Raw genomic sequence first — 12,491 nt, 5'->3', positions numbered from 1 at the left:
AGCTGAGGCTTTGTGACATAACCCTGTTCCTTCCATGAACCTGTACTGAGGCAGGTAGAAAACATTAGACAATCCATTATTTTAAAAGAAAGATTGTTTAAACAAGTATGCCTGGAAGCACCTTAACTCTAGACAACTGGAAATCATTTTCTAAAACCTCTTATTCAGTAAGAATCATTTAATTCTTTGAAATGTAGGCCATTTTCAAGTCATTCTCTACAACAAATGGGACTAGCTCAATCTGTTCTTAACATTTTAGTAATTTAAAAGGACATAACTGAATTTTATTTTAATGGTAATTGCAAACTCATGCAGAAAATGTAAATGCACACTTCCCGATTAGCTTGCAGCATAAACCATGGTTTCTAATAATGTATTCCAATTTGTAATTCTTTGCACAGTATGAGATTTGAAAGCTGTGATTAAAATTAATTAGGTTAAGTAAAGTTTATCCCCCCTGAGCACTGCTATTTGAAGAAAGAAATAGTAAAACACTAGCTACATCTGGCACCACAGGAGGCTAGAGCATCACAAGGAGTAGTAGCATTGCTTTTTCAAAAGACTTCCATGCTGCTTTTTTGACATACCTTAAGCACCACGTATTCTTTGCTACAAGCTAATTGGGAGATGTTAAGTTACTCTTTCCCTCTTGTAAATGCTCTGGAGTGACAACATCTGTATGAGCATATGATGAACTGATCTTTGTAATACAGTGGATGATGCTAATTTGCAAGTGGAATCATCACCACCTATGAGTATTAGAGTGCTGCCTCCCCCTCCATGGGAAATGAGTCTCCCAAGGTCAAGAGACAACAGAAATATCATCCTAGGGGAGCTCATGGAGGATTTTGAAAGAGTCCAGCGCAGAGCTACGAAGATGATTAAGGGAGTGGAACATCTCCCTTATGAGGAAAGGCTGAGGGAGCTGGGTCTCTTTAGTTTGGAGAAAAGGAGACTGAGGGGTGACCTCATCAATGTTTTCAAATATGTAAGGAGCGAGTGTCAGGGAGATGGAGTTAGGCTTTTCTCAGTGATTACCAGTGATAGGACAAGGGGTAATGGGTGTAAATTGGAGCATAGGAGGTTCAAGTTGAATATTCGAAAAAATTTTTTTACTGTAAGGGTGACAGAGCCCTGGAACAGGCTGCCCAGGGAGGTTGTGGAGTCTCCTTCACTGGAGACATTCAAAACCCGCTTGGACACGTTCCTGCGCGATGTACTCTAGGTGGCCCTGCTCTGGCAGGGGGGGTTGGACTAGATGATCTTTCGAGGTCCCTTCCAACCCCTAGGATTCTATGATTCTATGATTCTATGATTTTCTTACTGGTTTATTTGGTTCTTGGTGGTTGGGTTTTGGCCAAATACTTTTTAAAGGACTTTTTTTTCCCAAATAGGCACAATTTAAATAAAAAGGAGTATAAATACTGGGAACATTGAGCTTGCTGGGATGGAAAGGCTTTTTTGAAATAAAAGACACCCATGCTCTGACCTCCCCTATCTGATCCAGAACCCAGTGTTTCCTGCCTGGAAACACTGAGTAACTTGCCTGTTGCTGTATTTTATGCTCTGTGATTTTTATCTCTCCAGAGGTAGCAGCCAGTACCTCAGAATGTGGTCTTTTTGCCATTCTCTTTTCCTTCAGAGCAACTAAGGGACTAATTGAGCAGTGCTGTATCAGATTAATCCCTTTGCAATCAGCAGCTACAAATGCCAGACTCCTGTATTAGTTACTGGGTGCTGAATATGCTTGACCCAATAACCAGGTTTGTGCTAGAAGCAGGAAGGTATTTTGGGAGACTGATGCCATTTGGTGAGCCAAGATGAAGCCTTCATGCCTCCCTGATGAAGTCAGGGCAAGGAAAGGGCACTGTGCCAGATGATAGCTCTTGACAATATTTTGCCCTGCCTGTGAGTGCTCCCTTTGCCTTCTCTTCCAGACAGATCTCACTGTAAGCTGCTCCCAGCAGAGCCTTCCCCACTCCCATGAACCATATTCACATGACTGGGGTCCCTTTATACTCATGGGGTTACCAGGAGGCACCTGGTCAGAAATCGAGTCATATGTGAGAATGAAGAATGTTAGGATGTGTAGTCTGAGCAGAGAGAATGAAACATCCTTGCAGAGACCAAAAGATGCTGGACTTTTCCAGATACCCCAGCAGACTGCAGAGGGGCATGTTGAAATTAATTTAAATTTAAATTTACCCTTTGCTCCAGCCCAGTATTATCAAGCACGGCCAATAGATGAGTTGCCATGTCTTTCTCATCCAAAAAGCTGCACTCTCTCACCTCACATTTCATTGCTAGCAATGAGACACTGCATAGAAGCCTCAGTCCTGGTAGAAGCAAGTGGCTGAGATGTGCACATGGCAGAGGATCCACCACAGGTTGGCACCCGAGGCATAACAACTTGGTTCTACTTGTTTAGCATGAAAGTTGAAAAAGAAGAAATGGAAAATCCCATTAAAATGAAAATGCTTAATGCTGCCTCCCTGATGGTAATTTCTGAACAAGAATTTCTTACTGTCTATGGTACTCCTGGATTAGAAGGAAAAATTAGAGAGTATTGTATCCTATGATCCCTTAGCTATGCAGCTGCCAAACCAGTAAAAACACTGACATTGGGGTGGTAAACAAAAGGGACTTGAATAAAACCAGAAGGCTTTGCACAGTACAGCAAAGCCACAGGCATCGTGAGCAGATTCATAGTTTCTCAGGCTCAGGAAGAACATTTCCAGTCCTGGTATCTACCATCCTTTTAACTCAGGCCAGTGAGTTACACCCATTAATTTCTGTTGCAGGCCTGTAATTTACCTGAGCTCTGGCTATGTGCTTCAGCAAAATGTCAGGGAGAACAGTGGGATTATCCTTACACTTGACATGACACTAAGTTCTTACTGAGAAAATGGCACTAGGCTACCAAACCCGGTGGCCACAGTGCCTCAGAGCCAGAGCAATGAGACAACTGGTAAGGTAGGGACAGAAGGGCTGCAGCTGGGTAGGGTTTGCCATGCCTGGTGTGAGGGACACCCACCCTACCACGCACTGAGAGTCTCATTGCACCCTCCTGTCCTTGAGATGGCCATCTCAGGATGCAACAGGAGCAAGGAAGAGACCCTACAGAAGCCAGAAGACACTTACTTTCTAAGTACAAAGATCTCATGTTTTTAAATACCTTTTTTCAATCCCACTCCTTCCATCCGTCTCTTTATCTCCCTTCCCTCTCTCCTCAGCACAGCATTGGCACTGTGAAGTCTCTTCCCAGCCTTGTCTGCTCCTCAAAAGCATGGGTTTGCTTGTTTGTTGAAGGAGTCTGAGAGCAGTGGGAGGAAAAGACAATAATTACAGATGAAGTAGACAGATGGGGGATGCTGGCTGGCAGTACTGGCTGTGGAAGTAGGAGCAGTGTGTGATGAAGGATAGTGATGGGAAAAGGAGAAGCAGCATGTTTATATGGGGCTTCATCAGCTGTGAAACATTCTTAGGAGAGAAAAAAGTGAAGGCCAGCCCTCAGAATTCATTCATCCATTCCTACTTCACTTTAGGGAGCATGAGAACGGGCACTGTGAGCCATTAGAAAAGTCACCCAGCCCTTCCAGTCTGTCTTTGATGGATGCTTAGAGAACCATGACATAAATACCAAGATCTTTCTGCTAACAAAGTGTCCTGGGTTTGGGGTGAGCATCTGGGGTTTCCCTTTATCTGGAAGTTGCAACATAAATCGTGTTTCATGAACCTTCATAGCTGTAGAAGTACAAAATGAAACTGAGAAGCATCTTGAAAGCTGTGAACTTCCTGTACGACACTTACCCTAGAGGGTTCCCTTTTGCCATGGGCCTAAGGAAGGCAGCAGGTGGTCAAGAATTAGGTAGTAAGAAAATAATTTTCCTGTTTTTTTGTAGTGCAATCTTGTTTCAACAATCATATCTTTTCAGAGGTTTGCTCAACCAACTTCAAATAAGCTTCCCCTCCCTCCTTATGGAGGTAATAACAATCTCATGGCCCACTCTGCTATCAGTATCAGTCAAGTTAGGATTTGTTTAGATAAGTCTGGCCCCTTGCGCTCTGAGTCTGGGACAACCAGCCTCCTGTCCCTGTAGCTCATGCAAGGGAGCTTGGCATGAACAGGGTCCCTGGAAGGGCATTTTGCTGAAATGGAGAACAGTGATTGAACCAGCATGAAATCACCAGCAAAAGTGTACAGGACAGATGAGAGGAGTGCTGCGTCACAGATTCTGGTAGATTGTTGTTAGAGAGGTTTCTGTCTAGGAGGGCCCCTTCATGCACTGCCAGTGCAGAGCCAGCATTACAGAGGTAGCTCAGGAGCTGCTGAGACCAGATGACCAATAACCTGCCCCATGCCCTCATATGGGCTTTTGCTGCAAGCACTTTAAAATTAATTTTGGATTATTTTTGGCAGTTTGTGTTTGTTTTGTTTTGGTTTTCTTTATGCCTGAATGGCCTGTTTTGGGGAAAAGGCAATCCTCCAGAAAGTACATCTAATCTACTGCCACAGAGTAGCAGTATAAACTCCCAGTGACCTGCACAGTGGCATGGTCCCAAAGCACTGGATTAGTGGGGTTACTCTGCACGTGGGACTTTGCATAAGGAGAGGCAAATATGTTTCTGCTGGCCTGGCAAATATTCATAAGAAATCTGCCATGCTGCTTCAAAGATCCCCATAAACAGTTCAGTGCTCTCCTTTGCGTCTACACCCTGCAAATGTTTAAACCACAAGAAACCACAAACCACAAGAAACCTGTGAACTGAACAAACAGCTGCTGCTCCAAATTCAAAATCAAATTTACAAGATTCTGTTAATAGACAGTCATTTGCATTGCAAAAAACAGATTTCATATTATCAGTATCTATGTCACAAGTAGACTACAGCTAAGCTTTTGGGTGTTTAAATGAATTCATTATAATATACTCAAGAAAATTATTGCTTCCATTAAAAAAAAAAAAGTTCTAAAATGTCAAAAGATAAAGTGGTACAGGATGTGGATGTATTAAAATCTCAGGCAAATGGGACTCATTAGCTACAATATTTCATACATTACAATATAAGGTATGCACATAAGAAAAGACTCCCTTGGGTTTCTGTAGGGTGTAAGCTCTCAAGGTCTTCCCCCATGTTGTTGCCTGAATTGTTTTAACACAGCAATTCAGTATGTAAATTTAGCAGTTCTCACACTGAACAAAACACCATCCTTAGAGTTCCAGCTCTCAAACTTGTTTTTCTTACAGTATACAGGGCAAGCAGAGAGGACCAGACACCAAGGATACATCCAGCCCATCCCTGAGAGTCACCAGTGGGGGATGATTAGGGAGCCATGTTAGCAGCAGAACAGGTCTGAGGTGATTCTCCTCTCCTAGTTGCTCACCTCACAGTTACCTGGGGCTTGGGGATCTCTGAAGAGAAGATGATGGGTCTGATGGTCCTAAGTGGGGCTTTCTGTCATGAGTTTATCCCAGTGCTTCCTCAAACCTGTTACACCTTCCCAATGGGCACAGCAAGGAAGGGCAGGTCCCACTGGAGGTACATAGTCATGCCAGGACAGCTGCCAGGGATCACATCTCCTGCTCTGTGAGGGAAGGAGCAGAGTGCTATTCAATGAGGACTTCTGGCTGATGGGTCATTCAGCATTACAGTTTTGATCATGCTGATTACAACCACCTTAGTAAATAAAATAGGTCTGGGCTGCTTTTTAGGTCTGACACCCACCTGCTCACATCACTCAGGTAACCTCATCCAGCTGCTGCATCCTGTCAGGAGAAGTCCCAGGCTACCTCTCAGCACTGATGACAGAATGTGCCAGGACCTTGCTAATTAACTGTTTGGACAGTGCTCAGACCCTTCCCCAGGGCCTGTTTTTGCAGTAGAAACATGGCTGTTATGCCTAAATTTCACAGAAGGAGAGGCCATGGTCCCCAGAATAACACCATTAGTCAAAGCTGTGCTTGTGACTAAAGGAAAGAGTGGGTCAAACGGAAGAGAGAATCAGGGCAGAGCTCACTGGTTTCCTTAGCAAAACCTGCTGGGCTCTGCAGAGAGGGGTGGTGGGGAATGTGGTGGAGGAAGAGATAGACAAAGGCCCAAATGATGAAAAGGAGATGAAATTCAGGTGTTGGATTCAATGAAGGCAGAGACACCATATAGCACAATGACAGATTAAAAGAGGGGAGTTGGCACTAGAAAAACTCAGCATTATGCTAAGATTTCTATCTGTAGTGTCCACAGCAAGGGACAGAGAGACACATGACTGGCAGTGGGGATCAAAGAGAGGCAAAAAGCTGTGAGCAGCAAAGAAGTGGGTTGGATGGTCCCACAGGGATCCAGCAGCTAGCTGGGCTGGAGGTCTGAAGAGAGCTGTGGTGATGGGAGCAGGGGTAGCTGTGGTCACTGGTGAAACCATAAGAATTGGCCAGAAAAGCCTGCATGGGAGGCAAGGCCAGCAGAGGGGCTAAGAGGAGCTCACAGGAGTGTTTCCCCTCCATGTGAGGTGGCTGCTGGTGAAAGAAAAGAACTAGACAGGCAGTGGGGCCACAGTTTCTCTGGCACAGCCTTGCAGATGCCACCAGTACTGACCTTCCTCTTTTTTCTTGCTGTCTTGAGGGAAAACACTCTCCTGCCAGCTCAGTCTCTTGAGAGGAGGAGTGCTTACTGGGTCATTTTGTCAGCGACGTGGCTGCCAGTGTTCCCCTTTAGGGTTCTCACTGGCATGGTTTATCTCTCAATAAAACCCCCTGATGCTGTCCCACCAGATGAGCACCAGCCAGCATGAAGGGTGCTTGCCCTTTGCACACTTGTATGTGTGCATTTTACATTTGCTGAAGCATTTCAAGTTCACATGAAATGGGAACTCGGGTCTGAGCTACCTCCAAATTTGTCAACCTGAACCACCCTAAATTTTTGCCTTTTCAAATTCATTTTCTAAAAATCTGAAATGAAATCCTAAGTCCAGAACTTCACCTATTTATGAGGAGATAACCCAGTAATTCACCCTAACATTCACCCTAAAGCCTAGGACTCCCCTAACTTCAGTATTGATCTTGACATTGATCCATTAGAAAATTCTTCAAGAATAAAAAGTATGCATGAAAAAATGCTACTGGAATGCCAGTCTTAGATAAAGAAGGTGAACAATTTGTGTTGCAAATTTCCCTTGGTCCTGCACTTACAGCCTTGTTGGGTAGCAGAGCTCGAGAAACACAACAGCCACTAGATGCCACTGTAAGCATGGCCTTATATTTAGAAATAAGTTTCTTTTTAAAAACAAAGTGAACGGTCAAGGTTTGATAATCTTAAAATGGTCTTTTCACTTACAGTCCCTTTTCTTTCTACAGGCCAATCTTGCTTTAGAATTTCATTTTTGCTGGGCAAACATTCTGTCTTTTCCATTCCTGATGGCCGTCCTCACATACGACATTAAAAAATGTATTTGTGTGTGAAGACAAGTATCTCTTTGTGTTTTGCCTTTACTGGGTCATTCTTAAGAGCTTAAGTAGAAATTATCTTTGGAGATCTCTTGAATGTCTCTCAAAATCACTTCTCTCACATCCATCAGGGAGACATTCACACGTCACACAACACTGACAGAGAAGTGTATTGCAACATCAGCAATGTACCCTGGCTTCGTAGCATCATCAGCAACCTGCTCCTGTGCAAACTGACCCCGTTTCCTACGTGGCAGGAAAGCACCACAGCTTAATCTGCTTTCACCTTATGGCCCAAAGCAGCTCTATCCATTGCAAAATTGGGAATGGGCCAGGATGCTTTAGGTGAAGGAGCCTTTACACCCTGTCAAGCAGCTCAGCTGCAGAGAGGGCAGGAGGAGCAGTGCAGCATGCAGGCACTGTGCCAACTCCCCATTGCATCCCAGACATTCCTCAGTGTCCCCATCACTCTGAAGGGGGTTATTTTACACCCCAGGGTCCTCATGCTACCAAGGCACCATCCTCCACATGCCCTCTCCAGGATTCAGCAGCCTCTCTCCCACGGCAGAGGCTGGATCCCCACCTTCAGCCCCAAAGTGCTGAGCAGTGGCATCCGATGCTGCAAGAAGGAGGACACAGAAGCACAGCTTCATTAACCTCCTTCCTCCCCCATCTCACCCAGGCAGTCAGTGAAAATAACACTGGTTGAGAAGGAGAAAGCCTTACCCCCACCCACACATGACTCAACCCAAAACCCTCTAAGCCTGCAGCGGAGGTCAGTGTGCTAATCTTCATCCTGGCTCAGCCAACCTGGAGCATATACGGGTCATGTAGGCCAAGATACCACTAAAAGTGACTGTAAGGAAAGTAGGTTTTTCTTGCTGGTTGTGTTGTAAACTGGGGTCTGAAAACTAAGCAATAATTTCTGAGCCTTCAACTACCCATGTATTAGATATCTAAGATGAGATGAATTTCATCACAGATATGGAAGCCTCCACCATTACCCACATACAGAAAAATAAATGTAGGTCTTGGATGAAATGTTTAATTTTTGAAATTTCTGCACAGTTTCAGATGCTGAGCATTTAAAACTGAGAAGCCCAATGGAAACTGCTGCTGACAACTCACATCATGTTTTAGACCTGGCTTTGAAAAGTGAAGAGGGGACCTACAGTATTTAGTCAAGAACTGATTGTAAATACTGAAGAGTTTGATGGTTCTCACATTCAATAACAATTCCAGTTGAACACAGTGGAGGTTTTTGGGATCTGGATGGCAATTTTAGTAGATTATTGAAATGTACCAATGTTCCAGGTATTGTACCTCCAGTTTGTTACCAAGTTGGATGACATAAAAAGCATGTTTTTCTCCTTATCAGCTTCCAGTTATCTTTAAAAGGCAAAGCAGAGTCTAAAAAGTGAGACTCTTAAAAAGTTTTCTCCTTTATTTTTACCTGCACAATTGAATATTCTAAATCCAGAGCTCTTTCCCAAAGGAAATTAATAGAAACAGATAAATTCACAAACGGATGTGGAGAACACTGGGGCTGAGTACTTGTTGGGCAGGCATACAAAAAAATGAAAAAAAGTATCAATTCTCATGTGAGTCCTCTCCCTTGGGGTGGTGCAAGCAGAAGCAATCCTCATCTCCTTTGGAGTAGAGTTGCTTGCCTGCTTTACCCTCTAGGGATGTGCTAGCAAGAAGCCCCAAAGCTTCCCAAGCTTTTGCAAACACTTCTAAGTGGAGGAGCTATCTCTATTAAAGCAATGAAAAATAAGTGTCTTTCCCATGCACTCCTAGGATACTCTCTATCTTGGCCCATATTCAGGAAGGCAATTAAATATGTGCTAACTCTATGCTCATGAATAGTCACATTGAAATTTAAGGAATTACACACGCCTAAGTGCTTTCTTGAATGAAGCCCAAAGTTTGTATCCCAAAGAGAGCTAGAAACACTGTGGCTGAAAGCCATGCACCACTCTGAGGGTCATGGCAAGGGACCTACAATTCAGCTCCCAGGAAGGTGTAGCGAACAAGGGAAGGGAGTCTGGATTTATGCATGTTGGAAAAGAAAACCCATCATTTTCCATTCGTTAAGTACTGCCCTAACCCTCTGGTCAAAAGAATATAGTTTCTTCTTTTGTTCCCTGTTCCTGCTTCCCAGACCTCATACTGATGCTCAGTGTTTTGCAAAGTTCACCTGTAGGATCTGTCCAGGTCCAAGACTTTGTGATGTGGGGTCTGTGTGGTGAAGATACAAAGAGACTTGGGGAATCCCTGTAAACAAGAGTCAGGAACTTGGTTGGAGCACTACCTGTCTCCATGGTCCTAGCAAAACCAAGAAACTCCCTGCCTCATTTTTCCCATCTAATGATAATAACTGGCCAGGAGTAGTTATGCTAACAAACATTCTGAACATGGTAAAATTCTTGTAGGGCTATTTACCTGTAGTCCATGGTGACAGTGGAATTGAAAGCACCCTCAGCAAGTCTGCCAACAACATGAAGCTGTGTGGCTGACACACTGGAGGGAAGGAATGCCATGCAGAGGCATTGATAGGCTTGAGAGGTGGGACTGTTCAAACTGCATGAAATTCAACAAGGCAAAGTGCAAGGTCCTGCACCTGGGTCCAGGCAATCCCAAATACAAACACAGATTGAATGGAGAATGGACTGAGAACAGTCCAGAGGAAAAGGACCTGGGGGGTGATAGTTGATGACAAGCTCAATGTGAGCCAGAAATGTGCACTTGCAGCCCAGAAAGCCAACCATACTGTGGGATGCATCAAACAAAACATGGCCAGAAGGTCAAGGGAGGTGATTCTCCCCCTCTGCTCTGCTCTTGTGAGACCCCAGCTGGAGTACTGTGTCCAGTTCTGGAACATCCAGCATAGGATGGAAATGGAGATGCTGGAACAAGTCCAGAGGAGAGTCATGAAGATGATCAGAGGGCTGGAGCACCTTTCCTGTGAAGACAGGCTGAAAGAATTGGGGCTGTTCAGCCTGGAGAAAAGAAGGTTCTGGGGAGACCTAATAGCAGCCTTCCAGTCCCTGGAGGGGCCTACAAGAAAGTTGGGGAGGAACTTTTTACAAGGACATGTGTCAATAGGACAGGAGGGAATAGTTTCAAGCTGAAAGAAGATTTATTTAGATTAGATATAAAGATAGATATTAGATATAAAGAAGAAATTCTTTAGTGTGAGTGTGGTGAGACACTGGAATAGGTTTCCCAGGGAAGTTGTGGATGGGCCCTTCTTGGAAGTGTTCAAGGCCAGATTGGACAGGACTTTGAGCAACCTCATCTAGTGGAAGATGTCACTGCCCATGCAAGGGAAGTGGAATCATTAAGGTTCCTTCCACTACAGACTATTTTATGATTCTATAGTGTCTCCCCTTACTAGCAGAACTGCTTTCAAAAGAGAGAATCCTTCTTAATCTTCTAACATGAGACACAGGGATTGACAATTACCTTCTGGCAAATGGCTACCACCATGAAAACTTAGTTGACTACTGTGTTAAGCACCAATCTTGCACATGCTGAGTTGCTTCAGCAGCTTGTTTGTGCCTGTTTTGGGCTGAATTAGTTGATAATCTGAGAGGAATAGTTATGGCTAGGTATCAAATCTAACCTGATGGTATCACTAGTTGCCTCACTTTTTGCTAGATGTTCTCATACCTCCTGCATTGTGTAAAATACAGAAGAATGTAATTTAGCACAAAATACCATTTTTTTCCCTGCTGAGTAACTTGTGGACACTCTTTACCAGTAGCTGATGAAAGATAATTTCACTGTGAAGGGACACTTTGGTGACAGTTGATAATTCACACCATTCCCTTGGCAGCCAGTCAGGGAAAACACACAGAAAGCAGCTCACACACTCCACAGGTGCCAGCAGCTGGATGACCTGCTTGCCACAATTTTTTTTCTGTGGCCCTGTATAACTCCCCCACTGTCATAGCACCTCACGAACCTTTCCTTTTCTCTATTCCTGGTCCTTTTTGTCCTTTCCATTTCTGGTCTACACTACATCTTGTACAGAAGGAGAGTCCTAGTGCCATCAGGCACTGCTTTTTGGTGGAGGCTCTGCCCAGCAGAAGAGGTCAAACAGAGAAGTAAGAGAATCTTTCTCTTCAGCTCTGGCAATTGCTGCCCTTGATCAGCGAGTCTGATAACTCTGACTGTCAAGTCAAGGTGCAATTCACAGGAAAATAGAGGAAAAAATCTTAACTCTTAAGACTGGTTTGAAACATCCTATTATCAGTACTTTTTGTATTGGGTACTTACCCTTCTTAAATGTGAAGGCTTTTGGTTTCTGTTATGTAGAAAAGTGTTTCATGTAATGACTTTTGGTTTCAATTTAGGAAATGGGTATGAAAAGAAAAGAAAAATTTCTTCACCTGGACCTGTTCATTCACAGTTAAGAAATCAGTTGGGAGTGGAAGAAGCAGCAAAGATTATTTCCTCTTCCAACCTGTGACTAGAAACAGGTGGACAAGGTCAAGGCACACTCATGAAAGGTGTAGGTAGGATTTTCCAAACTTCAGCTCAAGAAGGCAGTGTTTCCACTTCACACAACTGTCACTGATTTGCAGTGAGTTGCTTTGAGAAATGTCATAGACTGCTCATCTGTATCTTTTAGAACTTTTAGATCTTTGAATATTAGCCTATGGTGACCATAACAGCTTGTCTGTTCTTTAACTGCAGTTTTAACTACTTCCTTTGCTTCATGAGTCTGTTAGATATTGTCACGGTTTAACACTGGCCCGGCGATTAAACCGAATAACAGACGCTCTCTATTAATCTCTCTCTCTCCTTGATAGAGAAAGGAGAGAGAATAAGGGAGAGAGACTTATGGGTTGGAAACTAAACTACACAACTTTAATGAAACAGTAATGATAAATAGGTAAAATTACTAAATATATACAAATATACAGGAAAATAGAAACCACATTCCTCCCCCCTCTCCCCCAATAACTCTCACGTCACCACCGAGGCTGCAGGGCAGCCCTGGGAAAGTCCAGGCTGGACTCCTGGAGTCGGCAGCAGTCGGGAAC

Source organism: Calypte anna, chromosome 3 (assembly GCF_003957555.1).
Source record: "Calypte anna isolate BGI_N300 chromosome 3, bCalAnn1_v1.p, whole genome shotgun sequence".
In the NCBI taxonomy this organism is placed as follows: Eukaryota; Metazoa; Chordata; class Aves; order Apodiformes; family Trochilidae; genus Calypte; species Calypte anna.
This window is presented reverse-complemented; position numbering follows the sequence as displayed.